Raw genomic sequence first — 27,535 nt, 5'->3', positions numbered from 1 at the left:
AAATTAGTAGGTATTGTATTAATTAAATAATCGATATTGATATTTAATTAATGGCACTTGACATACAATGTAGTGAATAAAATATTATTTTATTTATTTTATTTAAAGTTTAAATTTAGTGTTCGATTAATTAAATCTGTCAAAAATAAACAAATAAATATGAGCAGACAATTAAGTCTTATATTTTTATTTTCTATCAATTATTTATTGAAATTTAATTTTGGAAAAAAGTTGGAGTCAATCTAAATCAGCCCTTCTTCCATTGCTTCAAGATTAAACTAGACACATTTACAAGTTATAACTATCCAAGAATTCATCAAAACCTGCTACATTTTTTAACTGTGATGTTACGTTTTTGCTTGATTTTTTGAATCAGATTTTTTAGATTGCCCTGTCAGTTGAATAGGCAAAACTGCTCGTGAGGCTAGTTGATGACATTACGTCTTCCATTTCACTTGTTTGAGAGTCTTGGACGCATTGGTAATGCATTCATAGCTGTTAAGCAAATTCATCAAAACCTTGAGTTGATGCTTGAGTAAATGCCATTGCCCATGCTGCCATCATAATGTTGGAAGAAAATAGACCCACGTGACATTTGTAGTGCACTAAAATTCTTGCATTTCAGGAATAGTCTGCTTCATTTGAATTCTTTCCCTGATTTTTGCATATCGTTTTCCTTTACCTAACATCCAGCAATTTCATGAATGATTGAATGGTTTGCAGCTCTTGAAATCGATTTGCCATATCTAGCTGATATGCTAGAACATCAAGCTAAGATTTGTAGATTAATTAATCTACTCCTTTATTAAGTCAAGCAATTTTGATGACTTCTACGCTTGCGAACGTGCGACTTGTTGATCAGATGTGCCGCTGATGAAAGGCGCCGCCATGCCATTACATTTGAAAAATGGAATTGCAAGTTATGTCATAAACCACATTTTTTCTGTTTCTTTTATCTTGTTCACGTGTCTGTCCTCTTCCTGTCTTATTAATGTTGTTCTTCTTTCATTCTTGCTTTGTTCTAATCATTAAGATGATATAACATGGGAAGAAATTTCAACATATGCTGTTAATGTTCGCACTCGATTATTGTAGAAAGTAGTTATTTTGAGAATAATTTATGAGCTGGATACAATTAGACACAGGAATTCTTGTTCCCTAATGCTTCCTTTTGTTTCACCATTAATTCATTTTTCTTTGAGACAATTGGTATCAGCCACCTCAACTTTTCAAAACTGCCAAATAAGGTCATTGTCATGGGATGCCACCTACCACTTACATTCTATAACCAGATTGTACGTAATTCATTCCAAGTTTTTGCTGGGAGGTCCACTTACATTGCCATTACTGTCATAACATTTTCTTGATTTCCAGCAACTTAATTAAAAAAATTGGAATATCATTGGATAGAGGAAAAAGGATCATCTTGTGCTTCGTTCGATCTCTGAGGTTGTTTTTGAGATTTTGCTCAACGCTATGGATTGTAAATGTAGTTAATCTGTGAAAGCCAAACATGGACATATCTTTCAGATATTAGAAACAGTCTGATTGAATGTAGCTTAGCGCTTCCTCATGCCTTCTATTCTTGACAAGGAAAAGAGGCTCCCTCTGGATTGCTTTAGACTCTCTTTTATCTTTCAATACATTTCCAGAGTTTCTCAATTTTTGCATGGCCTGTGATGTATGATTACTTGACTCAAATGTTTAGCAAGTAAAATGCTTTTTTTCCTTGTTTTTTTCCTTGTTCCTTCTTATTTTTTGAATTTCTGCTCCATCTTATAGATTTTACCTGCATTAAAACATAGAACCTGGGCCGAAGGCATTTCAGCTGGAGTCTGAATATTGGTTGTACCTTGGATTATATGTAGCTTCCGGCGTCTTTGGTTATTCGGCATTACAAAACATTTTACACAGATGTTTGGACCTAAATTTCCTGTTTACTATCATTACTTTAAACCCTGCTTAAAAATGTAGAAAACTTGTAGTTAGTGTTTTAGTTATCAAATATTATTCTGTAACCATAGTTGCTCCATCTTCTGATTGATTCCAAGTAAAATTTTCTAGAAGCGCAAAGCAAAATTCAGTCTATGTACAGCAAGTAGAGATTGTTAGTCATCAACTAGAGTGGAAGAACAAATTCCAAGAGATGAGGCAAATGTGGCAGTTGTATCCCCACTAAGGTACCTTTTAAGGCGATCCAGGTCATCAGCAACATCAAGCATGCTCGGTCTAGCAGAGGGAGTTTCTTGTGTGCAGAGAATACCCAATTCAATCAATTCTCCAATTGCAACTTCCCACATTCTTTTCACTTCTGGGGACTGATCCCTTGAAGCTCTAATCAAAGATGAGTCAACCACTTTTTCTAACCTTCCATGGTAATGACTCGTCACCCATCTGTGCAGGCTTAAACCACCAACAAACATGTCATTGGTCGGTCGTTTTCTGGTCACGATCTCAAGAACTACAATTCCAAAGCTGTATACATCTCCCTTGATAGATGTATTAGATCCAAATCCATACACTGCAGCACAAATTTGATTGATTTAATTTTTATGAATTTGAATTTAAGGCACCATTTAAAAAAAAAGAAAATAAGAAGCAAACTTCCAATGTCTACAATAACTCTTATATTGATAAGTGAATCATGTGGAAAAATGATAATTGACATGCGATCAAGGCTTACATATCTGAGTGGGCCATTTTGATGTTTTTCTTGTAGTTTTATGATCAAATGATTTGAAATTTGGGATTAAGATACAATTTGTTTAGATTACTGGAAATTACTTAAATCTGTTCACGTCGGAGAATATAGATGATGATGCTTTCGCTTTAAACAAAATGATCCCGTCGACTTTTGCAGTATCAATTTCAGTTTTGTAAAAAAAAAATGTTCTTCATCTTCTGCCATAGTCTATTTTGGTTTACATTAACATCAAGTCTAGAGGCAAAAGGAGGAATGCTTACCTGGTGCAATGTAACCAATTGATCCTGTTAACATATTTGCAGTAGAATTTCCCATGTTCTCAATAACCCCACCTCCATTGCCAGCTCCTACTGTCATAACCAGCCTTGCAATCCCAAAGTCTGAAACAAATGCTGTCATATCATCATTTAGGAGAACATTGCTGGGCTTTAGATCACAGTGTATGACTCTAGCAGGGGAATGGTGATGCAGATAGGCCATCCCTTCAGCAATGTCACTGCATATGCTACCTCTCTGAAATAGACTCAAATCTGAAGAGCCTGAACCCAAACCCGACTCAGAATATGGATAGAGTTGGCTATCCAAGCTTCCATTTTCCATAAAAGGAAGAACCAAAGCCTTAAAATCAGGTAAACTACATGCTGTTATAATTCGAATGAGGTTTCTGTGCCTAATCCTCTTCAGAACTTGGCATTCTCTGTTGAAACTTTTTATTGAATTTCCAGACTGCAAATGCAACACCTTTACGGCAACGCTTGTACCATCTTGAAGATCTCCTCTATAAACATGTCCATAACTACCTGTCCCTATTAGGTTCTGGTTATCAAATCCTCCAGTGGCATCTGACAGTTCTTTGAAAGTGATTCTGGGGAAATTGTGCATTATTTTTGGTGTTGCAGGTTTTCTTGATCTCTCAGTTTTCCTGGAAGAAACCATTTATCACACAGCATACTGCTGATAAGAGCACTGAAACAACTATGACTATGATAAAAATAATCAAGAACATACGTGATCGAAACCAGTGTTTCTTTTGAGGGCAAATCGGCCTACTAGAAGCTGCTCCACATAGATGCGGGTTGCCTAAGAATGACATATTTGTGGCTGAATTGAAGATGCCACCAGAGGGAATCATTCCTTCAAAGTTGTTAAAAGAAAGATTCAGAAATGTAAGGTTAATTTTGCTCAGGCTCATTGGTATCTTTCCAGCTATATTGTTGCTTGAAACATCAAATGACTGGAGGTTCCTTAGGTCACCTACAGAATCTGGAAGCTGCCCTTCAAGTGAATTGTGTGAGAAATTTATCACCATCACTGCAACACAGCTTGATATTTGGGGAAAGACATTACCACTAAGGTTGTTTGATGAAAGATCCATTTCTTCAACATTTTCCAGCTTGCTGAGCTCTATTGGCAAAGGCCCTTCAAGAAGATTGTGTGACAAATTTATAAATCTTCTGATTTCACGTAGGTCTGCTATCTCTGGAGGGATCCTCCCTGTTAATTTATTGTAGGACAGATCAAGCATGTTCAGATTTTTGCATTTCAGTAGTTTTGGTGGTATTGTCCCCGAAAGGAGGTTGTTATTTAGAAACAAAGAACGAAGTACAACTAAATCTCCTAGGGTGGCCGGAATTTCTCCAGAGAATTTGTTGTTTGATAGGTCAATCAGACCAAGATGAGGGAGTTTCCCTAACGCTACAGGAATTTTGATGCTGAAAATGCTGTGGGACAAAAAGAGCTGCTCCAACATTAACAATAGACTGACCTCTTCTTGGATTGTTCCATTTAGAAAATTGGATTTCAAGTTCAGCATTGTAATATTTGAAAGATTTCCTATTTCTGGAGGAATCGATCCAAAGATGTGGTTTTCTTGCAATTCTAGACGCTGTAGACTAGGATGGCCAATGAAGCTAGGTAATCTTCCTCCAAGCCCCATGCCAGCCAATTCAAGCTCCCTCAAAACAGTGCAATTTCCCAATGCAGCGAAGAATGGATAGAGATTGGTGTTGTTATCATGACTTGTCATGTTGTTATATGATAAATGAAGATAGAGAAGTGTAGGAAGCTTCCGTACAATGTCTGAAGGTAGTTCACCAGATAGAAGATTGTACTCCACATCAAGATTATACAGTGTAGTGTTGGTTAAGGAGGCGGGAAGTTGTCCTGTAAATTGATTGTTGTATAAATTGAGGCTCCATAAACTTGGACAATTTCCGATGTCTTCTGGAATTTGACCACTGAATAAGTTGAAAGAGATATCTATAACTTCTAAGTGAGTGCAGTTTGAGAAAAAAGAAGGCGGGAGGGGACTTGTCAAATTGTTTTCCATAACAGCAAATACAGTGAGGTTGGTCAGGAGGCTGAAACTGTCAGGTACTAGACCATTTAAATTATTTTTATTTAATACGAGAGTATGGAGGTGTCCGAGGGAGTAAAGTTCAGGCGGAATGGTACCGAAGAAGTGATTTTCGTAAAGGTTTAGGAGTCGAAGGGCAGTGAGGTTTGAAAGGAACGGTGAGATCTTCCCCACAAGTCCAGAGCTAGAGAGGTCGATATGTGCCACATGTTGATGTCGCTCATCACATGTGACACCGGTGAAGTTGCAAACAGGAGCAGCCTCTTCCCAGTTGGCAAGTGTGGATTTTGGATCAACTAATATTGACTTCTTGAATGAAAGAAGAGTAGCCTTGTCTTTAAGCAAAGAATGGTGGAGATGATGATGACGGTTGTGATAAGCTTTATCCAAATTTCCAGATACTGAAACCAAATGTCGGAGTAGAAGAAGAAAAAATAATCTAATGAATGCCATGATGAATTTATTGCCGGTGCCCATCAGGCAAGTCCATAAGAAACTTCCCCTCGTCCGAGTCACCTCTCTTTCTCCTCCTACCTTCATCTTGCTTCTTAATAGTAATTTAACAAAAGTTGAGGAACTGTGAATTAAGTTGCAAACAAGAGAGACAGAAGGGACTATGATTTCTGCTGAAGTGGCTGAGAGTGAGAAGAGGTTTAAGTGAAGGTGAAATAGATTTTTAGGGAGGGAAATTTCAATAGGGACAATGATTTATAGGGCGGACTAACATGCTTTTTCCATCAATCCCATTATAGCGACTTGCAACCTTGAGTAGATTTTCAACCTAACGGATATAGCCATTGAAAGAGCGGAAAAGAATTGCTACAATTGATTTGATTGTTTGCTTTCTGCTTTTAGCAGGACATCAGGCGTATTAAATCTAAGCTAATGGAGTATCTTGTCATAAAAGCACTCGAACGAGTGATCGATCTGCATTAGCAGCGAGAGAGAGTAGAATTTTTTTATCAGTTTCACTGTTGTTGCAACTTCTGGTACTGTTTCAGGGTCCATAGTTGATATTTTTAGTGTTCTTTGAGTGATGCAGCAATGGTGTTTCAGTGGTGAATATGAATTTAGGTACGTACGTCTTAAAAGGAAAAGAGTTGACATTTTTATTTGATTAAAATTGCAAATTACTATGATGAGAGCCTTGTGTTTGTTGGGGAACACCACAGCTCTGATACCATTTGTTGGGCTAAAAGCCTCCAATCCAATCACACCAACGGAAGCGAAATCAAACAATAAATCAAACACACAAGAGATAATAATTTAACGTGGTTCGGTCCAACTGACCTACATCCACGGATGAGAAACAAGATCCACTAGTTGTAGAGAATTACAAACATACATTAAATCATCAACCTCACTCAACAATCAATACTCATAAGACACTCTCAATCTCCTCTAGTCCTATAGAGTATTTTCAACCCAAACAAACACAAACCCAAACCCTTGTGCACCCTTTCAACATAACCAAACACATACCCATATGCTCCCATACATCATACCTATGTAGACCCTCTCAATCTCCTCTAGTCCACTCACAAACAAACATACACACCCATAAGACGTAGAGTCCCAATACTCCTATGAGGTGTCTATCCCACAAAACCTTACAACTCTCTTACATCTTTTTCTCATACCTAACCCTGTAGAGACTTCACCTATTTATAATCATACAAACTTGCCCATTAAGAATCCCTCTCCTCTTAGAATTCTTCTCCTATAAATCAAACTTGCCTATTAAGAATCCCTTTCCTTTTAGAATTCTTCTCTTGCAAGTCAAACTTACCTATTAAGAATCCTCTTTCTCTTGGAATTCTTCTTTTGCTAGTCTTCTTATCCATCAAGCAATATCAAACAAATATCAAAAAAATCTCTAACAAATCTCAAACAAATCTTTTATGAGATTTGAGTCAATATTCCCAACAATCTCCACCTTGACTCAAATTCCATCAATCATCTGTTTTCATGCTAGACATGCTTGGCTCCACCTGCAATTGAAGTCTTACAATCATCTTCTCTTCTCTTGTGTCTTCATGCTTCATATAAACCAATCCTCAATCTTCAAAACTTGAACTCGAACTCTTCTCTTGAATCGAGCTCCTTTAAGCTTACTTCTTCCCATGTCTCAAACCAAGCTCTTCCCATATCTCGAACTGTCGACTCTTCCCATGTCTCGAACCATTGACTCTTCCCACATCTTGAATCTTCAACTCTTCTCATGTTTCGAACCTTCAGCTCTGATACCACTTGTTGGGGAACACCACAACTCTGATACCATTTGTTGGGCTAAAAGCCTCCAATCCAATCACACCAACGGAAGCGAAATCAAACAATAAATCAAACACACAAGAGATAATAATTTAACGTGGTTCGGTCCAACTGACCTACATCCACGGATGAGAAACAAGATCCACTAGTTGTAGAGAATTACAAACATACATTAAATCATCAACCTCACTCAACAATCAATACTCATAAGACACTCTCAATCTCCTCTAGTCCTATAGAGTATTTTCAACCCAAACAAACACAAACCCAAACCCTTGTGCACCCTTTCAACATAACCAAACACATACCCATATGCTCCCATACATCATACCTATGTAGACCCTCTCAATCTCCTCTAGTCCACTCACAAACAAACATACACACCCATAAGACGTAGAGTCCCAATACTCCTATGAGGTGTCTATCCCACAAAACCCTACAACTCTCTTACATCTTTTTCTCATACCTAACCCTGTAGAGACTTCACCTATTTATAATCATACAAACTTGCCCATTAAGAATCCCTCTCCTCTTAGAATTCTTCTCCTATAAATCAAACTTGCCTATTAAGAATCCCTTTCCTTTTAGAATTCTTCTCTTGCAAGTCAAACTTACCTATTAAGAATCCTCTTTCTCTTGGAATTCTTCTTTTGCTAGTCTTCTTATCCATCAAGCAATATCAAACAAATATCAAACAAATCTCTAACAAATCTCAAACAAATCTTTTATGAGATTTGAGTCAATATTCCCAACAATCTCCACCTTGACTCAAATTCCATCAATCATCTGTTTTCATGCTAGACATGCTTGGCTCCACCTGCAATTGAAGTCTTACAATCATCTTCTCTTCTCTTGTGTCTTCATGCTTCATATAAACCAATCCTCAATCTTCAAAACTTGAACTCGAACTCTTCTCTTGAATCGAGCTCCTTTAAGCTTACTTCTTCCCATGTCTCAAACCAAGCTCTTCCCATATCTCGAACTGTCGACTCTTCCCATGTCTCGAACCATTGACTCTTCCCACATCTTGAATCTTCAACTCTTCTCATGTTTCGAACCTTCAGCTCTGATACCACTTGTTGGGGAACACCACAACTCTGATACCATTTGTTGGGCTAAAAGCCTCCAATCCAATCACACCAACGGAAGCGAAATCAAACAATAAATCAAACACACAAGAGATAATAATTTAACGTGGTTCGGTCCAACTGACCTACATCCACGGATGAGAAACAAGATCCACTAGTTGTAGAGAATTACAAACATACATTAAATCATCAACCTCACTCAACAATCAATACTCATAAGACACTCTCAATCTCCTCTAGTCCTATAGAGTATTTTCAACCCAAACAAACACAAACCCAAACCCTTGTGCACCCTTTCAACATAACCAAACACATACCCATATGCTCCCATACATCATACCTATGTAGACCCTCTCAATCTCCTCTAGTCCACTCACAAACAAACATACACACCCATAAGACGTAGAGTCCCAATACTCCTATGAGGTGTCTATCCCACAAAACCCTACAACTCTCTTACATCTTTTTCTCATACCTAACCCTGTAGAGACTTCACCTATTTATAATCATACAAACTTGCCCATTAAGAATCCCTCTCCTCTTAGAATTCTTCTCCTATAAATCAAACTTGCCTATTAAGAATCCCTTTCCTTTTAGAATTCTTCTCTTGCAAGTCAAACTTACCTATTAAGAATCCTCTTTCTCTTGGAATTCTTCTTTTGCTAGTCTTCTTATCCATCAAGCAATATCAAACAAATATCAAACAAATCTCTAACAAATCTCAAACAAATCTTTTATGAGATTTGAGTCAATATTCCCAACAATCTCCACCTTGACTCAAATTCCATCAATCATCTGTTTTCATGCTAGACATGCTTGGCTCCACCTGCAATTGAAGTCTTACAATCATCTTCTCTTCTCTTGTGTCTTCATGCTTCATATAAACCAATCCTCAATCTTCAAAACTTGAACTCGAACTCTTCTCTTGAATCGAGCTCCTTTAAGCTTACTTCTTCCCATGTCTCAAACCAAGCTCTTCCCATATCTCGAACTGTCGACTCTTCCCATGTCTCGAACCATTGACTCTTCCCACATCTTGAATCTTCAACTCTTCTCATGTTTCGAACCTTCAGCTCTGATACCACTTGTTGGGGAACACCACAACTCTGATACCATTTGTTGGGCTAAAAGCCTCCAATCCAATCACACCAACGGAAGCGAAATCAAACAATAAATCAAACACACAAGAGATAATAATTTAACGTGGTTCGGTCCAACTGACCTACATCCACGGATGAGAAACAAGATCCACTAGTTGTAGAGAATTACAAACATACATTAAATCATCAACCTCACTCAACAATCAATACTCATAAGACACTCTCAATCTCCTCTAGTCCTATAGAGTATTTTCAACCCAAACAAACACAAACCCAAACCCTTGTGCACCCTTTCAACATAACCAAACACATACCCATATGCTCCCATACATCATACCTATGTAGACCCTCTCAATCTCCTCTAGTCCACTCACAAACAAACATACACACCCATAAGACGTAGAGTCCCAATACTCCTATGAGGTGTCTATCCCACAAAACCCTACAACTCTCTTACATCTTTTTCTCATACCTAACCCTGTAGAGACTTCACCTATTTATAATCATACAAACTTGCCCATTAAGAATCCCTCTCCTCTTAGAATTCTTCTCCTATAAATCAAACTTGCCTATTAAGAATCCCTTTCCTTTTAGAATTCTTCTCTTGCAAGTCAAACTTACCTATTAAGAATCCTCTTTCTCTTGGAATTCTTCTTTTGCTAGTCTTCTTATCCATCAAGCAATATCAAACAAATATCAAACAAATCTCTAACAAATCTCAAACAAATCTTTTATGAGATTTGAGTCAATATTCCCAACAGTGTTAGATGGGAAAATTTTGCTCGGAATTTGAGAATTTCCTTTCTCCTAGCATCATTCAGCGGCAAAATCATGTGACTTTCTGTCCGGAAAACTCTCCAACCTCTTTTACTGGGGAAAATTGCTACTTGCTAACTTATGCAGATGCAATTTTCGATTATGCTGTTGGATCCAGTCCAGAAGCTCAGGTTTTCTTTTTTTTTTTTTGGCTAAGTAGCTCACAGGGTTATTAACATACTTTAACAGAAATTAAAATTGATCTGAATGTGGGTGAGAGCTCAATCCTACTGGATCCGCAGTCACAGAATTGATGCCGACGTCACAAGCTTCCAATGCATGCTTCTAGGGTCTGATGGGAGACCTACATAGTAAAAGAAGAGAGAACTGCTCTCTACTTCTTAAAAACTGAAGTTATAAAGCTCAATAGGCTGGCCTCATATATATAGAGATGAGAGTAGAGACCTCTTATTATGTTAGTCAAAATTGACCCATCTCATTATGGGTCCAAATATAGAATTAAACCAAAATCATATTAATTGAAATCATTCTACTATTTAGATATATTACAACATAGCATCACAGTAATTACTCATTAATTGACATTAGTTAATATAATCCGGTATATAACGACTTTATTAGTCCCCCAATACAAAATAAATACAATAATCTCTCACTTGGACAACACAAGTCATTAAACTTGAATCTGGATTAACAAAATGGTCATAAACATAAAAATGTTAATATGAGTATATAACCAAATCATCATACAATAGAATGAGCATCAATGAGCATCAATAAGCCTCAAAATATATTGTATCGATAAAGTACGAATGTATGGACTTATATGCTCTCTTCAATCTGAAGGTATTCATAAGTCTCAAAATGCACTATATCAACAAGATACATGCACGTTGACTTATGAATATTTCAATAGTAGTAATAGAAACAGTAACAAGCATATATGGACCCTCAGAATGTACCATACTAATAGGATACGTGTACGCAAACTCTTAAACATTTTAGAAGCAAAAGTATGATAGTGTAAAATGGAAATGATATGAAAACAAAATTATTATTCATTTCCATTAGGTCTTTCGCATCTAAACCACTAATCCTAAATGTCTCATCCAACGAAATGCCATACTTAACAGAATGTGCATAAACAAAATATGCATATGGCAAATAAGAATCCATCCATCATAGTGCAACTAATTTCATTACATAGAGCTCCAGTTAACTTAATACAACAAAAGGCTCTACAAGCCTTGAATAAGTGTCTATGATTAAGACATTTTAGCAGCCAAAATCAATGAGTGGTTACACCAGAATGAGCTCTGTAGATCATGTGCTCTGCTATTTACTTCAACAATAGATTTCATTACGTTCTCTAATACACTAAATGGTGATATCTTATATATTTATTTATTTGGAGTGTGAGGAATTCCTAGTATTTGAAAGAAAGCTATTATTGCAGATTTATCATAAAACATCCTAAGCAATTTCAGAATGGAAAACTAGAATCCAACCTTGAAATGAGATTTTGTAGTCAATGATCAGACATGTAGCTTCACCATATGCTACATGCTTTGCCTTTATTATCAAGGATGCTATAAGTGTTTATTCCACACTTTCCAGAAATAACTCCTCTAGCTAATAATATCGAAATTGGCTTCACACGACATATAAAATAAAGGTCAAATATCCAACTAAATCCAAAATGTCAAATCACCGATGTTTAAAAATTAAATTGCTCAAGTATCTTCGAAGTACACCTATAGTGATTTTTCGATAACCCGACCCGAGCGTCGACCCTCTTTCGACCCGCGCGTGACTGCCTCTCCAAGCCGTTAGCCGAGCTGAGCCGATACTCTGAGCCACGTTTTCGAGCCGTTTTTTCTTCCTTAAGCCGAGCCGAGCTAAGCCGTTAGCCAAGCCGTTCCAGGTTTTTTTTTTATATTTATTTATTTATTTATTATTATTATTATTATTATTATTAGATTTGTTTAATATTCTTTTATTTTTTATCTTTACTTTATTTTTTTATTTTTATTTTATTTTTCTTTATTTTTATTTTCACTTTCATTTTGTTTTATTATTTTATTTCCTTTAAATAAAATCCAAAAAAAAATATTTTTGGGGAAAAGTTGAAAGTATCAATTTTCCTCGAAATTAAAGTTTTCAAAAAATATTTTTGGGAAAAAGTTAAAAGTATCAATTTTTCTCGAAATTAAAATTTCAAAAAAATATATTTTTGGAAAAAGTTGAAAGTATCAATTTTTTCTTGTACAAAGGCAATTATTTTTCTTTTTCTTTTTTATTTCCTTTGAATTTTCTTTAATGTTAATAATCTAACGATAGAGCCTCTACAAGTGAAACAGTAGTTTTCTTGCATACTCTTGAGGTGAGGGGATTTTCTCAAATTTCTGCTAAAAGTATTAGAGTCAATTGAGAATAATTTTCAATAGTTAATTACTTGGTAAAATTTTAAGGCTTATTGGATAACACAAAATTAAGCTGGTACCATCTTGGGATGGGCGATATGAGGGTGCTATAACCTTCGTCACACGAACCGAACTCCCGAACCCTGCTCTGGTTAGTAGACCTGAACCTATTCTTTTAGGAACCCTTAAACTTAAGTGCTCCCTGAAAGGACAGATTCTTTAGGTGACCAATCACACCTAGATAAAAAAGATTGGTGGCGACTCTTTTAAGTTAATGTCTAGCGATAGATCTCCGGATTTAGAAGTTATGACAAGGTGCATTCTTGGTTTTTAATGCATTAAAATTCATGAAATAATATCAAAATATGATTAGGAGCTTTTCATGAAAAATCGACCTTGGGATGGTAAAATTATGGAAATAACCCTTAAAAGGCATTTTGGTGATTTCAACCCTTTCAACATGCGATCAATGTTTTTAATGTACCAAAAATCATGAAATAATATGAAAACATGATTCGGAGCTTTTCACAAAATCTAACCTCGTGAAAGTCAAATTATAAAAAAACTTCTAAAAGGTTTTTTGATAATTTCAAGCCTTTCAAGGTGCAATCATGGTTTTTAATACATTAAAATTTACGAAATAAGATTAAAACATGATTTGAAGCCTTTTATGAAAAATTAACCTTGAGAAGGTAAAATTACTAGAATACTCTTAAAGGGTATTTTTGTGATTTTACACTTTTTAGGGCGCAATCACATCTTTCAGTTTTTTAAAATCATAATTTTATTAATCTAAAGCCTAAACAAACCTACTTAGTTGTGAGTTCCAATGGTTGACACAAGTCCAATTAAGTTTGACCAAGTTTGACCAGGGTATTTGGGTTTATTTAATCCAAATTGTAGTTTTAAAAAAATTGTCAATCTTTATTTTAAAGGTGTCATTTTTCAAAGTTTGATTTGTAAAACCTTCGGGCATAGTCTTAAAGATCTCCAGGCATGATCTATAAGACCTCAAGGCATAATCTTTTAAGTCTTCCGAGAATGAGCTATAAGACCTCTTGGTATAATCTTTAAAACTTTTGGGTATCTTTTTTAAATTTTTAAAGTTGTTGAGCCTTTATTTTAAAGGAGCCATTTTTCAAAGTTTGATTTATAAGACCTCCAAGTGTAATCTCAAAGACTTTCAAGCACGATCTATAAGACTTTCAGACTTAATTTTTTAAGACCTCTAAATATAATCTCAAAGTTCTCTGAGTATGATCTATAAGATCTTTGGGTATAATCTTTTAAAACCTTCAAGTACCTTTTCTAAAGTTGTTTAATCTTTGTTTTAAAAGAGCTTTTTCCAAAATTTGATCTTTTAAATCTTCCAAGCATAATCTCTATGTCCTCCATATATAATCTATAAAACCTTTGAGCATGGATTTTTAAAATCTCTAGGAACTTTTTCTAAAGTTGTTAAGCTTTTGTTTTAAAAGAGTTTTTTTTCAAAGTTTGATTTGTAAGACCTTTAAGCATAATCTCAAAGTCTTTCGGGTATGATGTATAAGACATTTAGGCATGATCTTTTAAAACCTTCAGGCTTTTTTTCTGAATTTGTGAAGCCTTTATTTTAACAGAGTAATTTGCAACATTAAGAATGATTTGTAAGACTTTCAGGCTTAATCTTCTTGTTCTTCAAATAAGATTTATAAAATTTTCGGGCATGATTGTCAAAACCTTATTATTAAAAGAGCCTTTGATTTTTTATAGTGATATGCCTTTAATTTTGAGAAACTTTTCACAAAAAAACCAAAAACAAAAGAAAAAAAAAATTTAAATGTTGAATAATTTGTATCCAGACATAATAGATATCTACATCTTTGTGTAATTTCTGTTTCACATAAATTGTACAAAAAAGACAATGATAGACACCCTATTTAGTTCAAGGCTCAAATCAATTGGGTATGGACTCACTCTATTTTTTACTTTTATTGTATTTTTCTCTATATATATATTTATCTTATTTATATTTTATTTTTATCTTTTTCTTTATCTGGTTTAAATTTTTATTTTTATTATGGTTTATCTTTAGCTTTAATTTTATTTATCTTTAAATATTTTTTTAATTATCTAATTATTTTTTAAAAAAGTAACTTTTAAAATAAAATTTGAATGGTCAAATTAATTGGGAAGAGGGATCAGTGATTAAGCTGAGAAAATATTAGAATTGAATTTGAGTTTGAATGTGGATTTTTCTTTATTATAGTGTAGAGATTTTGAAAATTGAATCATAAACAATTTGAAACTCTGCTAATCTCAACTATAAATAGACTTGCAATTCACTTCTAATGACACAGCAAAAATCAAACAGAAATTAGAGAGGAAATACATAGAAAAGGGGAGAGGAGAGGCAAAGAATGAAGAGTGGAAATTGTAGTAGTTTGATCTCAGGGAATTTGGGGATTAGTATTTGGGGACGAAACCCAGGAGCGGAATCATTAAAATATAACAACAGCAAAAATCAACCTCAATTTCTTAGTTCCCATCAGTATTGAGAAGAAAAGTTCTATTCCCAAATCAAACTTAATCTTTCAACCCAAAACACCAAACAGAAACCATGCGCTTAGGATCCAAGTTTGGCCTCAGCTAGTAACAAGGGTAGAGTAGGAAAAAGGAAAGGCTAGAGCTTCTGGTGGTTGACTATAGAAGGAAATAGCTAAAAATTGGAGGCAATGTTTCTGTGATTGTGAAAAGGCAGTGGATTGTTTTGCTCACATAAAAGATATAAAATAAAAAATAAAAAATAAAAAATAAAAAGAGAGAGGGGAGTGAAGAAATAAGAAACGTAAAAGCTTAAAGAGATTTGATAAGACAACAACTTAACTGAAGGAGCTTTATTCTATAAGTCAGGTGCTTAAGGTCCAGGTTTATTACTTTATTTTCCATTTTTTTTTCATGGTTTTCATTCATTTGTTTGTTCACTTTATTTTATGATAAGTCGTTTAAGAAAAGTGTTAATAAGATATATGAAAAAAAAAAAACTCAAATATGTTCTTAATAAAATAATTTTGTAAGTTCAATCGATATTATAATTAAAATATTATTCTAATTATGCATTCTCGGTGAACTTAACATTAAATAAAATATTTCTTATGATGGAATTAAAAAGGCAACATAAAAGTGGCATTTTTGAAAGTTTTTACGTGAGAGTTTTGTTTTTAATTTTATCAAATTATTAAAAAATTTAAATTTCAAGTTAAATCTTGCTAAATTATTGAAAAACTTAATGAATTTTATAATAAAATAAAAATTTCAATCTTATCAAACTATTGAAAGATTTAAATCTCAAGTTAAGTCTTATCAAATTATTAGAGGATTTAGTAAATTTTTATTAAAAATAAAATTTTTAATCTTACTAAACTATTGGAGGATTTAAATATTAAATTAAATCTTACCAAGCTATTAAAAAATTTAATAACCTTTTCTAAAATTTTAGGGATAAATTTTTGAATAAAAAATCTCTCCAAACTATTTAGGAATATGCATCAAAATAAAATCTTACCAAATTATTGGAGAATTTTATTGATTGTTTTGTTTTTAATAATGAACTTCCAAATGAAATACTTTAATAAGTCCGATAACATAGTTTTTTCAGAGTGAGACATTACTCTCTATAAATACTCTTAAAATGAAAAAATTATCTTAAATTATTATCAAACTATTAGAGTAATTTTAAAAATAATTTCTTATAATTTAATTATTTGATAAATTACAAACATGTTTTTAGGTTTTGGATAACACAAAATCAACTGGTGCTATAGTTCATATGGGTTTTGTGAGGGTATTATGCTCTTCCTCATACATAATCATAATCCTAAACTTATATCTAGTTTTGTGGGCTAGACTCTATTTTTTAAAGATATCCAAATCAAGCTTTGGACTTCTCTTTAAAATTGAAAAGATTCAGTTAAAATGGTAAATCGTATCTAAACAAAGAAAAAATTGGTAACAACTCCTAAAGTCATATTTAATTATAAGTTTACAGATCTATACGTTAACAATATGTATATATAGTTTGTCCAAAATTTAATTATGTTTTCTTTTATTTACTTTTCATGTTTTCTATTGTTTACTTTTTAAACAGGAAGTTTGCTTTAAACATTATTTGTTAGATCCTAGATACAAGTTTAATTGCTATTTCACAAAAAAAAAAAAAAATTCTTTTGGACTTAATATAATTGTGGCACTTTTGTTTTTGAGAAAAAAGATTTTTATGTGCTTTATTGTGCTTTATTTTATAATACAAGTTTAATTGATATTCAAAGAAAAATATTTTTCTTTAAATTTGATATAATATTATCATTAATGATTTCATGGAAAAGAATTTTCAATGTGTTTTACTTTATTAGAACTTTTGTGCTTGAAAAAAATTAGTTCTTGAACTTTAACATTTTTCCTAGAAGTCAATTTTTGAAAGAATTGAAAGTGAAGAAATATTTTCATAATTAAGCTAAAATAAAAGTCCAAACAATTTCACTTTTCAAATATTTATTTGTGGACTCAAATTTTAAGTAAAAAGTATTTCTCCAAAATTTCTTTGATTTTTATCTTAAGTTTTTTGTTTTAAAATAACTTCTAAATAAATTATTTTGGAATAGAAATAGGTTGATAAAAGAAAATAATTTGAAACAAAACAACAATACAAAAACTTAAGGTTTAAAAATGCATGTGTTTTGAACTTTTGAAGCAAAATATCGATATCCTCTTTTAAGGGATCATTCGTTTTACTAACAAAATCTTCCTGATCAATTGCTTTACAAAAAGCAGCATCCTGAAATGTTGTGAAGCATGAAAAGTTAAAAGGGATCGATTCCCTAGCTTTTTGGAGGTCAAATTTTGAATTGCAACATGAAGGAATCAAGCCCCCAATGCAAGGTATTAATGCTCTATCGCTAGAGAGCAAGCAATAGCTAGTTTCTATAAGAGTGTTAGAAATTTTCAAAATAAAGTATGAGAAATAATTCTACATTTGAAAAAGAACAGATAAAATAATCATTTAAATTATGAGAAGTATAAATCCATTGTAATTGGATTTAAGTGGCTAATGGATCATTAGTTTAAATTTTCGAAATTAGTAGGTATTGTATTAATTAAATAATCGATATTGATATTTAATTAATTGCACTTGGCATACAATGTAGTGAATAAAATATTATTTTATTTATTTTTTTATTTTATTTAAAATTTAAATTTAGTATCAGATTAATTAAATCTATCTAAAATAGACAAACAAATATGAACAGACAATTAAGTCTTATATTTTGATTTTCTATCAAATATTTATTGAAATTTAATTTTGGAAAAAAGTTGGAGTCAATCTAAATCAGCCCTTCTTCCATTGCTTCAAGATCAAACTGGACACATTGACAAGTTATAACCATCCAAGAATTCATCAAAACCTGCTACATTTTTGAACTGTGATGTTACGTTTTTGCTTGATTTTTTGAATCAGATTTTTTAGATTGCCCTGTCAGTTGAATAGGCAAAACTGCTCGTGAGGCTAGTTGATGACATTACGTCTTCCATTTCACTTGTTTGAGAGTCTTGGACGCATTGGTAATGCATTCATAGCTGTTAAGCAAATTCATCAAAACCTTGAGTTGATGCTTGAGTAAATGCCATTGCCCATGCTGCCATCATAATGTTGGAAGAAAATAGACCCACGTGACATTTGTAGGGCACTAAAATTCTTGCATTTCAGGAATAGTCTGCTTCATTTCAATTCTTTCCCTGATTTTGCATATCGTTTTCCTTTACCTAACATCCAGCAATTTCATGAATGATTGAATGGTTTGCAGCTCTTGAAATCGATTTGCCATATCTAGCTGATATGCTAGAACATCAAGCTAAGATTTGTAGATTAATTAATCTACTCCTTTATTAAGTCAAGCAATTTCATGATGACTTCTACGCTTGCAAACGTGCGACTTGTTGATCAGATGTGCCGCTGATGAAAGGCGCCGCCATGCCATTACATTTGAAAAATGGAATTGCAAGTTATGTCATAAACCACATTTTTTCTGTTTCTTTTATCTTGTTCACGTGTCTGTCCTCTTCCTGTCTTATTAATGTTGTTCTTCTTTCATTCTTGCTTTGTTCTAATCATTAGGATGCTATAACATGGGAAGAAATTTCAACATATGCTGTTAATGTTGGCACTCGATTATTGTAGAAAGTAGTTATTTTGAGAATAATTTATGAGCTGGATACAATTAGACACAGGAATTCTTGTTCCCTAATGCTTCCTTTTGTTTCACCATTAATTCATTTTTCTTTGAGACAATTGGTATCAGCCACCTCAACTTTTGAAAATTGCCAAATTATGTCATTGTCATGGGATGCCACCTACCACTTACATTCTATAACCAGATTGTACGTAATTCATTCCAAGTTTTTGCTGGGAGGTCCACTTACATTGCCATTACTGTCATAACATTTTCTTGATTTCCAACAACTTAATTAAAAAAATTGGAATATCATTGGATAGAGGAAAAGGGATCATCTTGTGCTTCGTTCGATCTCTGAGGTTGTTTTTGAGATTTTGCTCGACGCTATGGATTGTAAATGTAGTTAATCTGTGAAAGCCAAACATGGACATATCTTTCAGATATTAGAAACAGTCTGATTGAATGTAGCTTAGCGCTTCCTCATGCCTTCTATTCTTGACAAGGAAAAGAGGCTCCCTCTGGATTGGTTTAGACTCTCTTTTATCTTTCAAAACATTTCCAGAGTTTCTCAATTTTTGCATGGCCTGTGATGTATGATTACTTGACTCAAATGTTTAGCAAGTAAAATGCTTTTTTTCCTTGTTCCTTCTTATTTTTTGAATTTCTGCTCCATCTTATAGATTTTACCTGCATTAAAACGTAGAACCTGGGCCGAAGGCATTTCAGCTGGAGTCTGAATATTGGTTGTACCTTGGATTATATGTAGCTTCCGGCGTCTTTGGTTATTCGGCATTACAAAACATTTTACACAGATGTTTGGACCTCAATTTCCTGTTTACTATCATTACTTTATACTTAACAGAGCCTAAAATGTAAACATACCCCGCTTAAAAATGTAGAAAACTTGTAGTTAGTGTTATAGTTATCAGATATTATTCTGTAACCATAGTTGCTCCATCTTCTGATTGATTCCAAGTAAAATTTTCTAGAAGCGCAAAGCAAAATTCAGTCTATGTACAGCAAGTAGAGATTGTTAGTCATCAACTAGAGTGGAAGAACAAATTCCAAGAGATGAGGCAAATGTGGCTGTTGTATCCCCACTAAGGTACCTTTTAAGGCGATCCAGGTCATCAGCAACATCAAGCATGCTCGGTCTAGCAGAGGGAGTTTCTTGTGTGCAGAGAATACCCAATTCAATCAATTCTCCAATTGCAACTTCCCACATTCTTTTCACTTCTGGGGACTGATCCCTTGAAGCTCTAATCAAAGATGAGTCAACCACTTTTTCTAACCTTCCATGGTAATGACTCTTCACCCATCTGTGCAGGCTTAAACCACCAACAAACATGTCATTGGTCGGTCGTTTTCTGGTCACGATCTCAAGAACTACAATTCCAAAGCTGTATACATCTCCATTGATAGATGTATTAGATCCAAATCCATACTCTGCAGCACAAATTTGATTGATTTAATTTTATGAATTTGAATTTAAGGCACCATTTAAAAAAAAAGAAAATAAGAAGCAAACTTCCAATGTCTACAATAACTCTTATATTGATAAGTGAATCATGTGGAAAAATGATAATTGACATGCGATCAAGGCTTACATATCTGAGTGGGCCATTTTGATGTTTTTCTTGTAGTTTTACGATTAAATGATTTGAAATTTGGGATTAAGATACAATTTGTTTAGATTACTGGAAATTACTTAAATCTGTTCACGTCGGAGAATATAGATGATGATGCTTTCGCTTTAAACAAAATGATCCCGTCGACTTTTGCAGTATCAATTTCAATTTTGAAAAAAAAAATGTTCTTCATCTTCTACCATATTCTATTTTGGTTTACTTTAACATCAAGTCTAGAGGCAAAAGGAGGAATGCTTACCTGGTGCAATGTAACCAATTGATCCTGTTAACATATTTGCAGTAGAATTTCCCATGTTCTCAATAACCCCACCTCCATTGCCAGCTCCTACTGTCATAACCAGCCTTGCAATCCCAAAGTCTGAAACAAATGCTGTCATATCATCATTTAGGAGAACATTGCTGGGCTTTAGATCACAGTGTATGACTCTAACAGGGGAATGGTGATGCAGATAGGCCATCCCTTCAGCAATGTCACTGCATATGCTAACTCTCTGAAGTAGACTCAAATCTGAAGAGCCTGAACCCAAACCCGACTCAGAATATGGATAGAGTTGGCTATCCAAGCTTCCATTTTCCATAAAAGGAAGAACCAAAGCCTTAAAATCAGGTAAACTACATGCTTTTATAATTCGAATGAGGTTTCTGTGCCTAATCCTCTTCAGAACTTGGCATTCTCTGTTGAAACTTTTTATTGAATTTCCAGACTGCAAATGCAACACCTTTATGGCAACGCTTGTACCATCTTGAAGAACTCCTCTATAAACATGTCCACAACTACCTGTCCCTATTAGGTTCTGGTTATCAAATCCTCCAGTGGCATCTGACAGTTCTTTGAAAGTGATTCTGGGGAAATTGTGCAATATTTTTGGTGTTGCAGGTTTTCTTGATCTCTCAGTTTTCCTGGAAGAAACCATTTATCACACAGCATACTGCTGATAAGAGCACTGAAACAACTATGACTATGATAAAAATAATCAAGAACATACGTGATCGAAACCAGTGTGTCTTTTGAGGGCAAATCGGCCTACTAGAAGCTGCTCCACATAGATGCGGGTTGCCTAAGAATGACATATTTGTGGCTGAATTGAAGATGCCACCAGAGGGAATCATTCCTTCAAAGTTGTTAAAAGAAAGATTCAGAAATGTAAGGTTAATTTTGCTCAGGCTCATTGGTATCTTTCCAGCTATATTGTTGCTTGAAACATCAAAAGACTGGAGGTTCCTTAGGTCACCTACAGAATCTGGAAGCTGCCCTTCAAGTGAATTGTGTGAGAAATTTATCACCATCACTGCAACACAGCTTGATATTTGGGGAAAGACATTACCACTAAGGTTGTTTGATGAAAGATCCATTTCTTCAACATTTTCCAGCTTGCTGAGCTCTATTGGCAAAGGCCCTTCAAGAAGATTGTGTGACAAATTTATAAATCTTCTGATTTCACGTAGGTCTGCTATCTCTGGAGGGATCCTCCCTGTTAATTTATTGTAGGACAGATCAAGCATGTTCAGATTTTTGCATTTCAGTAGTTTTGGTGGTATTGTCCCCGAAAGGAGGTTGTTATTTAGAAACAAAGAACGAAGTGCAACTAAATCTCCTAGGGTGGCCGGAATTTCTCCAGAGAATTTGTTGTTTGATAGATCAATCAGACCAAGATGAGGGAGTTTCCCTAACGCTACAGGAATTTTGATGCTGAAAATGTCGTGGGACAAAAAGAGCTGCTCCAACATTAACAATAGACTGACCTCTTCTGGGATTGTTCCATTTAGAAAATTGGATTTCAAGTTCAGCATTGTAATATTTGAAAGATTTCCTATTTCTGGAGGAATCGATCCAAAGATGTGGTTTTCTTGCAATTCTAGACGTGTAGACTAGGATGGCCAATGAAGCTAGGTAATCTTCCTCCAAGCCCCATGCCAGCCAATTCAAGCTCCCTCAAAACAGTGCAATTTCCCAATGCAGCGAAGAATGGATAGAGATTGGTGTTGTTATCATGACTTGTCATGTTGTTATATGATAAATGAAGATAAAGAAGTGTAGGCAGCTTCCGTACAATGTCTGAAGGTAGTTCACCAGATAGAAGATTGTACTCCACATCAAGATTATACAGTGTAGTGTTGGTTAAGGAGGCGGGAAGTTGTCCTGTAAATTGATTGTTGTATAAATTGAGGCTCCATAAACTTGGACAATTTCCGATGTCTTCTGGAATTTGACCACTGAATAAGTTGAAAGAGATATCTATAACTTCTAAGTGAGTGCAGTTTGAGAAAAAAGAAGGCGGGAGGGGACTTGTCAAATTGTTTTCCATAACAGCAAATACAGTGAGGTTGGTCAGCAAGCTGAAACTGTCAGGTACTAGACCATTTAAATTATTTTTATTTAATACGAGAGTATGGAGGTGTCCGAGGTAGGAAAGTTCAGGCGGAATGGTACCGAAGAAGTGATTTTCGTAAAGGTTTAGGAGTCGAAGGGCAGTGAGGTTTGAAAGGAACGGTGAGATCTTCCCCACAAGTCCAGACCTAGAGAGGTCGATATGTGCCACATGTTGATGTCGCTCATCACATGTGACACCGGTGAAGTTGCAAACAGGAGCAGCCTCTTCCCAGTTGGCAAGAGTGGATTTTGGATCAACTAATATTGACTTCTTGAATGAAAGAAGAGTAGCCTTGTCTTTAAGCAAAGAATGGTGGAGATGATGATGATGGTTGTGATAAGCTTTATCCAAATTTCCAGATACTGAAACCAAATGTCGGAGTAGAAGAAGAAAAAATAATCTAATGAATGCCATGATGAATTTATTGCCGGTGCCCATCAGGCAAGTCCATAAGAAACTTCCCCTCGTCCGAGTCACCTCTCTTTCTCCTCCTACCTTCATCTTGCTTCTTAATAGTAATTTAATAAAAGTTGAGGAACTGTGAATTAAGTTGCAAACAAGAGAGACAGAAGGGACTATGATTTCTGCTGAAGTGGCTGAGAGTGACAAGAGATTTAAGTGAAGGTGAAATAGATTTTTAGGGAGGGAAATTTCAATAGGGACAATGATTTATAGGGCGGACTAACATGCTTTTTCCATCAATCCCATTATAGCGACTTGCAACCTTGAGTAGATTTTCAACCTAACGGATATAGCCATTGAAAGAGCGGAAAAGAATTGCTACAATTGATTTGATTGTTTGCTTTCTGCTTTTTGCAGGACATCAGGCATATTAAATCTAAGCTAATGGAGTATCTTGTCATAAAAGCACTCGAACGAGTGATCGATATGCATTAGCAGCGAGAGAGAGTAGAATTTTTTTATCAGTTTCACTGTTGTTGCAATCTCTGGTACTGTTTCAGGGTCCATAGTTGACATTTTTAGTGTTCTTTGAGTGATGCAGCAATGGTGTTTCAGTGGTGAATATGAATTTAGGTACGTACGTCTTAAAAGGAAAAGAGTTGACATTTTTATTTGATTAAAATTGCAAATTACTATGATGAAAGCCTTGTGTTAGATGGGAAAATTTTGCTCGGAATTTGAGAATTTCCTTTCTCCTAGCATCATTCAGCGGCAAAATCGTGTGACTTTCTGTCCAGAAAACTCTCCAACCTCTTTTACTGGGGAAAATTGCTACTTGCTAACTTATGCAGATGCAATTTTGGATTATGCTGTTGGATCCAGTCCAGAAGCTCAGGTTTTTTTTTTTTTTTTTTGCTAATTAGCTCACAGGGTTATTAACATACTTTAACAGAAATTAAATTGATCTGAATGTGGGTGAGAGCTCAATCCTACTGGATCCGCAGTCACAGAATTGATGCCGACGTCACAAGCTTCCAATGCATGCTTCTAGGGTCTGATGGGAGACCTACATAGTAAAAGAAGAGAGAACTGCTCTCTACTTCTTAAAAACTGAAGTTATAAAGCTCAATAGGCTGGCCTCATATATATAGAGGTGAGAGTAGAGACCTCTTATTATGTTAGTCAAAATTGACCCATCTCATTATGGGTCCAAATATAGAATTAAATCAAAATCATATTAATTGAAATCATTCTACTATTTAGATATATTACAACATAGTATCACAGTAATTACTCATTAATTGATATTAATTAATATAATCCGGTATATAACGACTTTATTAGTTCACCAATACAAAATAAATACAATAATCTCTCACTTGGACAACACAAGTCATTAAACTTGAATCTGGATTAACAAAATGGTCATAAACATAAAAATGTTAATATGAGTATATAACCAAATCATCATACAATAGAATGAGCATCAATAAGCCTCAAAATATATTGTATCGATAAAGTACGAATGTATGGACTTATATGCTCTCTTCAATTTGAAGGTATTCATAAGTCTCAAAATGCACTATATCGATAAGATACATGCACGTTGACTTATGAATAGTTCAATAGTAGCAATAGAAACAGTAACAAGCATATATGGACCCTAAGAATGTACCATACTAATAAGATACGTGTGCGCAAACTCTTAAACATTTTCAAAGCAGAAGTATGATAGTGTAAAATGGAAATGATATGAAAACAAAATTATTATTCATTTCCCTTAGGTCCTTCGCATCTAAACCACTAATCCTAAATGTCTCATCCAACGGAATGCCATACTTAACAGAATGTGCATAAACAAAATATGCATATGGCAAATAAGAATCCATCCATCATAGTTGCAACTGATTTCATTACATAGAGCTCCAACTAACTTAATACAACAAAAGGCTCTACAAGCCTTGAATAAGTGTCTTTGATTAAGACATTTTAGTAGCCAAAATCATTGAGTGGTTACACCAGAATGAGCTCTGTAGATCATGTACTCTACTATTTACTTCAACAATAGATTTCATTACTTTTTTCTCTAATACACTAAATGGTGATATCTTATATATTTATTTATTTGGAGTGTGAGGAATTCCCAGTATCTAAAAGAAAGCTATTATTACAGATTTATCATAAAACATCCTAAGCAATTTCAGAATGGAAAACTAGAATCCAACCTTGAAATGAGATTTGTAGTCAATGATCAGACATGTAGCTTCACCATATGCTACATGCTTTGCCTCTATTATCAAGGATGCTATAGTGTTTATTCCACACCTTTCAGAAATAACTCCTCTAGCCAATAATATCGAAATTGGCTTCACACGACATACAAAATAAGGGTCAAATATTCAACTAAATCCAAAATGTCGAATCACTGATGTTTAAAAATTAAATTGCTCAAGTATCTTCGAAGTACACCTATAGTGATTTTTTTATAACCCGACCCGAGCGTCGACTCGCTTTCAACCCGCGCGTGACTGCCTCTCCGAGCCGATCCGATACTCTAAGCCACGTTTTTCGAGCCGTTTTTTCTTCCTTAAGCCGAGTTGAGCTGGGCCGTTAGCCAAGCTGTTCCAAGTTTTTTTTTTATATTTATTTATTTATTATTATTATTATTATTATTATTAGACTTGTTTAATATTCTTTTATTTTTTATCTTTACTTTATTTTTTTATTTTTATTTTACTTTTCTTTATTTTTATTTTCACTTTCATTTTGTTTTATTATTTTATTTCCTTTAAATAAAATCCAAAAAAACTATTTTTGAGGAAAAGTTGAAAGTATCAATTTTCCTTAAAAATAAATTTTCAAAAAAAGTTTTTTTTTTGAGGAAAAGTTGAAAGTATCAATTTTTCTCGAAATTAAAATTTCAAAAAAATATATTTTTGAGAAAAGTTGAAAGTATCAATTTTTTCTTGTACAAAAGCAATTATTTTTCTTTTTCTTTTTTATTTCTTTTGAATTTTTTTTAATGTTAATAATCCGACGATGGAGCCTCTACAAGTGAAACAGTAGTTTTCTTGCATACTCTTGAGATGAGGGGATTTTTTCAATTTTCTGCTAAAAGTATTAGAGTCAATTGAGAATAATTTTCAATAGTTAATTACTTGGTAAAATTTTAAGGCTTATTGGATAATACAAAATTAAGCTGGTTCCATCTTTGGATGGGCGATGTGAGAGTGCTATAACCTTCTTCACATGAACCGAATTCCCGAACCCTGCTCTGGTTAGTAAACTTGAACCTATTTTTTTAAGAACCCTTAAACTTAAGTGCTCCCTGAAAGGACAGATTTTTTAGGTGGCCAATCACACCTAGATAAAAAAGATTGGTGGCGACTCCTTTAAGTCAATGTCTAGCGATAGATCTCCGAATCTAGAAGTTATGACAAGGTGCATTCTTGGTTTTTAATGCATTAAAATTCATGAAATAATATCAAAATATGATTAGGAGCTTTTCATGAAAAATCGACCTTGGGATGGTAAAATTATGAAAATAACCCTTAAAAGGCATTTTGGTGATTTCAACCCTTCCAACATGCGATCAATGTTTTTAATGCACCAAAAATCATGAAATAATATGAAAACATGATTTGGAGCTTTTCACAAAATCTAACCTCGCGAAAGTCAAATTATAAAAAAACCTCTAAAAGGTTTTTTGATAATTTCAAGCCTTTCAAGGTGCAATCATGGTTTTTAATACATTAAAATTTACGAAATAAGATTAAAACATGATTTGAAGCCTTTTATGAAAAATTAACCTCGAGAAGGTAAAATTACTAGAATACTCTTAAAGGGTATTTTTGTGATTTTACACTTTTTAGGGCGCAATCACATCTTTTAGTTTTTTAAAATCATAATTTTATTAATCTCAAACCTAAACAAACCTAATTAGTTGTGAGTTCCAATGGTTGACACGAGTCCAATTAAGTTTGACCAAGTTTGACCAGGGCATTTGGGTTTATTTAATCCAAATTGTAGTTTTAAAAAAATTGTCAATCTTTATTTTAAAGGTGTCATTTTTCAAAGTTTGATTTGTAAAACCTTCGGGCTTAGTCTTAAAGATCTCTAGGCATGATCTATAAGACCTCAAGGCATAATCTTTTAAGTCTTCCGAGAATGAGCTATAAGACCTC

The 27,535-nt window shown here is 34.1% G+C and overlaps 2 pseudogenes across 2 annotated transcripts; both read right to left on the bottom strand.

The window, feature by feature from the left end:
* Nucleotides 1-245: 245 nt before the first annotated feature.
* Nucleotides 246-6,113, bottom strand: LOC111284050 (putative leucine-rich repeat receptor-like serine/threonine-protein kinase At2g24130; annotated as a pseudogene). Its single transcript, XR_016335189.1, has 2 exons — nt 2,965-6,113; nt 246-2,521 (listed from the first exon to the last, which is right to left on the bottom strand). The product of XR_016335189.1 is annotated as a putative leucine-rich repeat receptor-like serine/threonine-protein kinase At2g24130 (transcript).
* A 13,083-nt stretch (nt 6,114-19,196) lies between these two features.
* On the bottom strand, nt 19,197-23,636 carry LOC111318492 (putative leucine-rich repeat receptor-like serine/threonine-protein kinase At2g24130; annotated as a pseudogene). The gene is made up of 2 exons (XR_016335237.1): nt 20,816-23,636; nt 19,197-20,374 (listed from the first exon to the last, which is right to left on the bottom strand). The product of XR_016335237.1 is annotated as a putative leucine-rich repeat receptor-like serine/threonine-protein kinase At2g24130 (transcript).
* Nucleotides 23,637-27,535: the final 3,899 nt, after the last annotated feature.

Source organism: Durio zibethinus, chromosome 28, assembly GCF_047325235.1.
Source record: "Durio zibethinus cultivar Kanyao isolate XHJ-2024 chromosome 28, ASM4732523v1, whole genome shotgun sequence".
Classification (NCBI taxonomy): Eukaryota; Viridiplantae; Streptophyta; class Magnoliopsida; order Malvales; family Malvaceae; genus Durio; species Durio zibethinus.
Note: the sequence above shows the minus strand (reverse complement) of the source record. Positions and strands in the feature narration are given on the sequence as shown.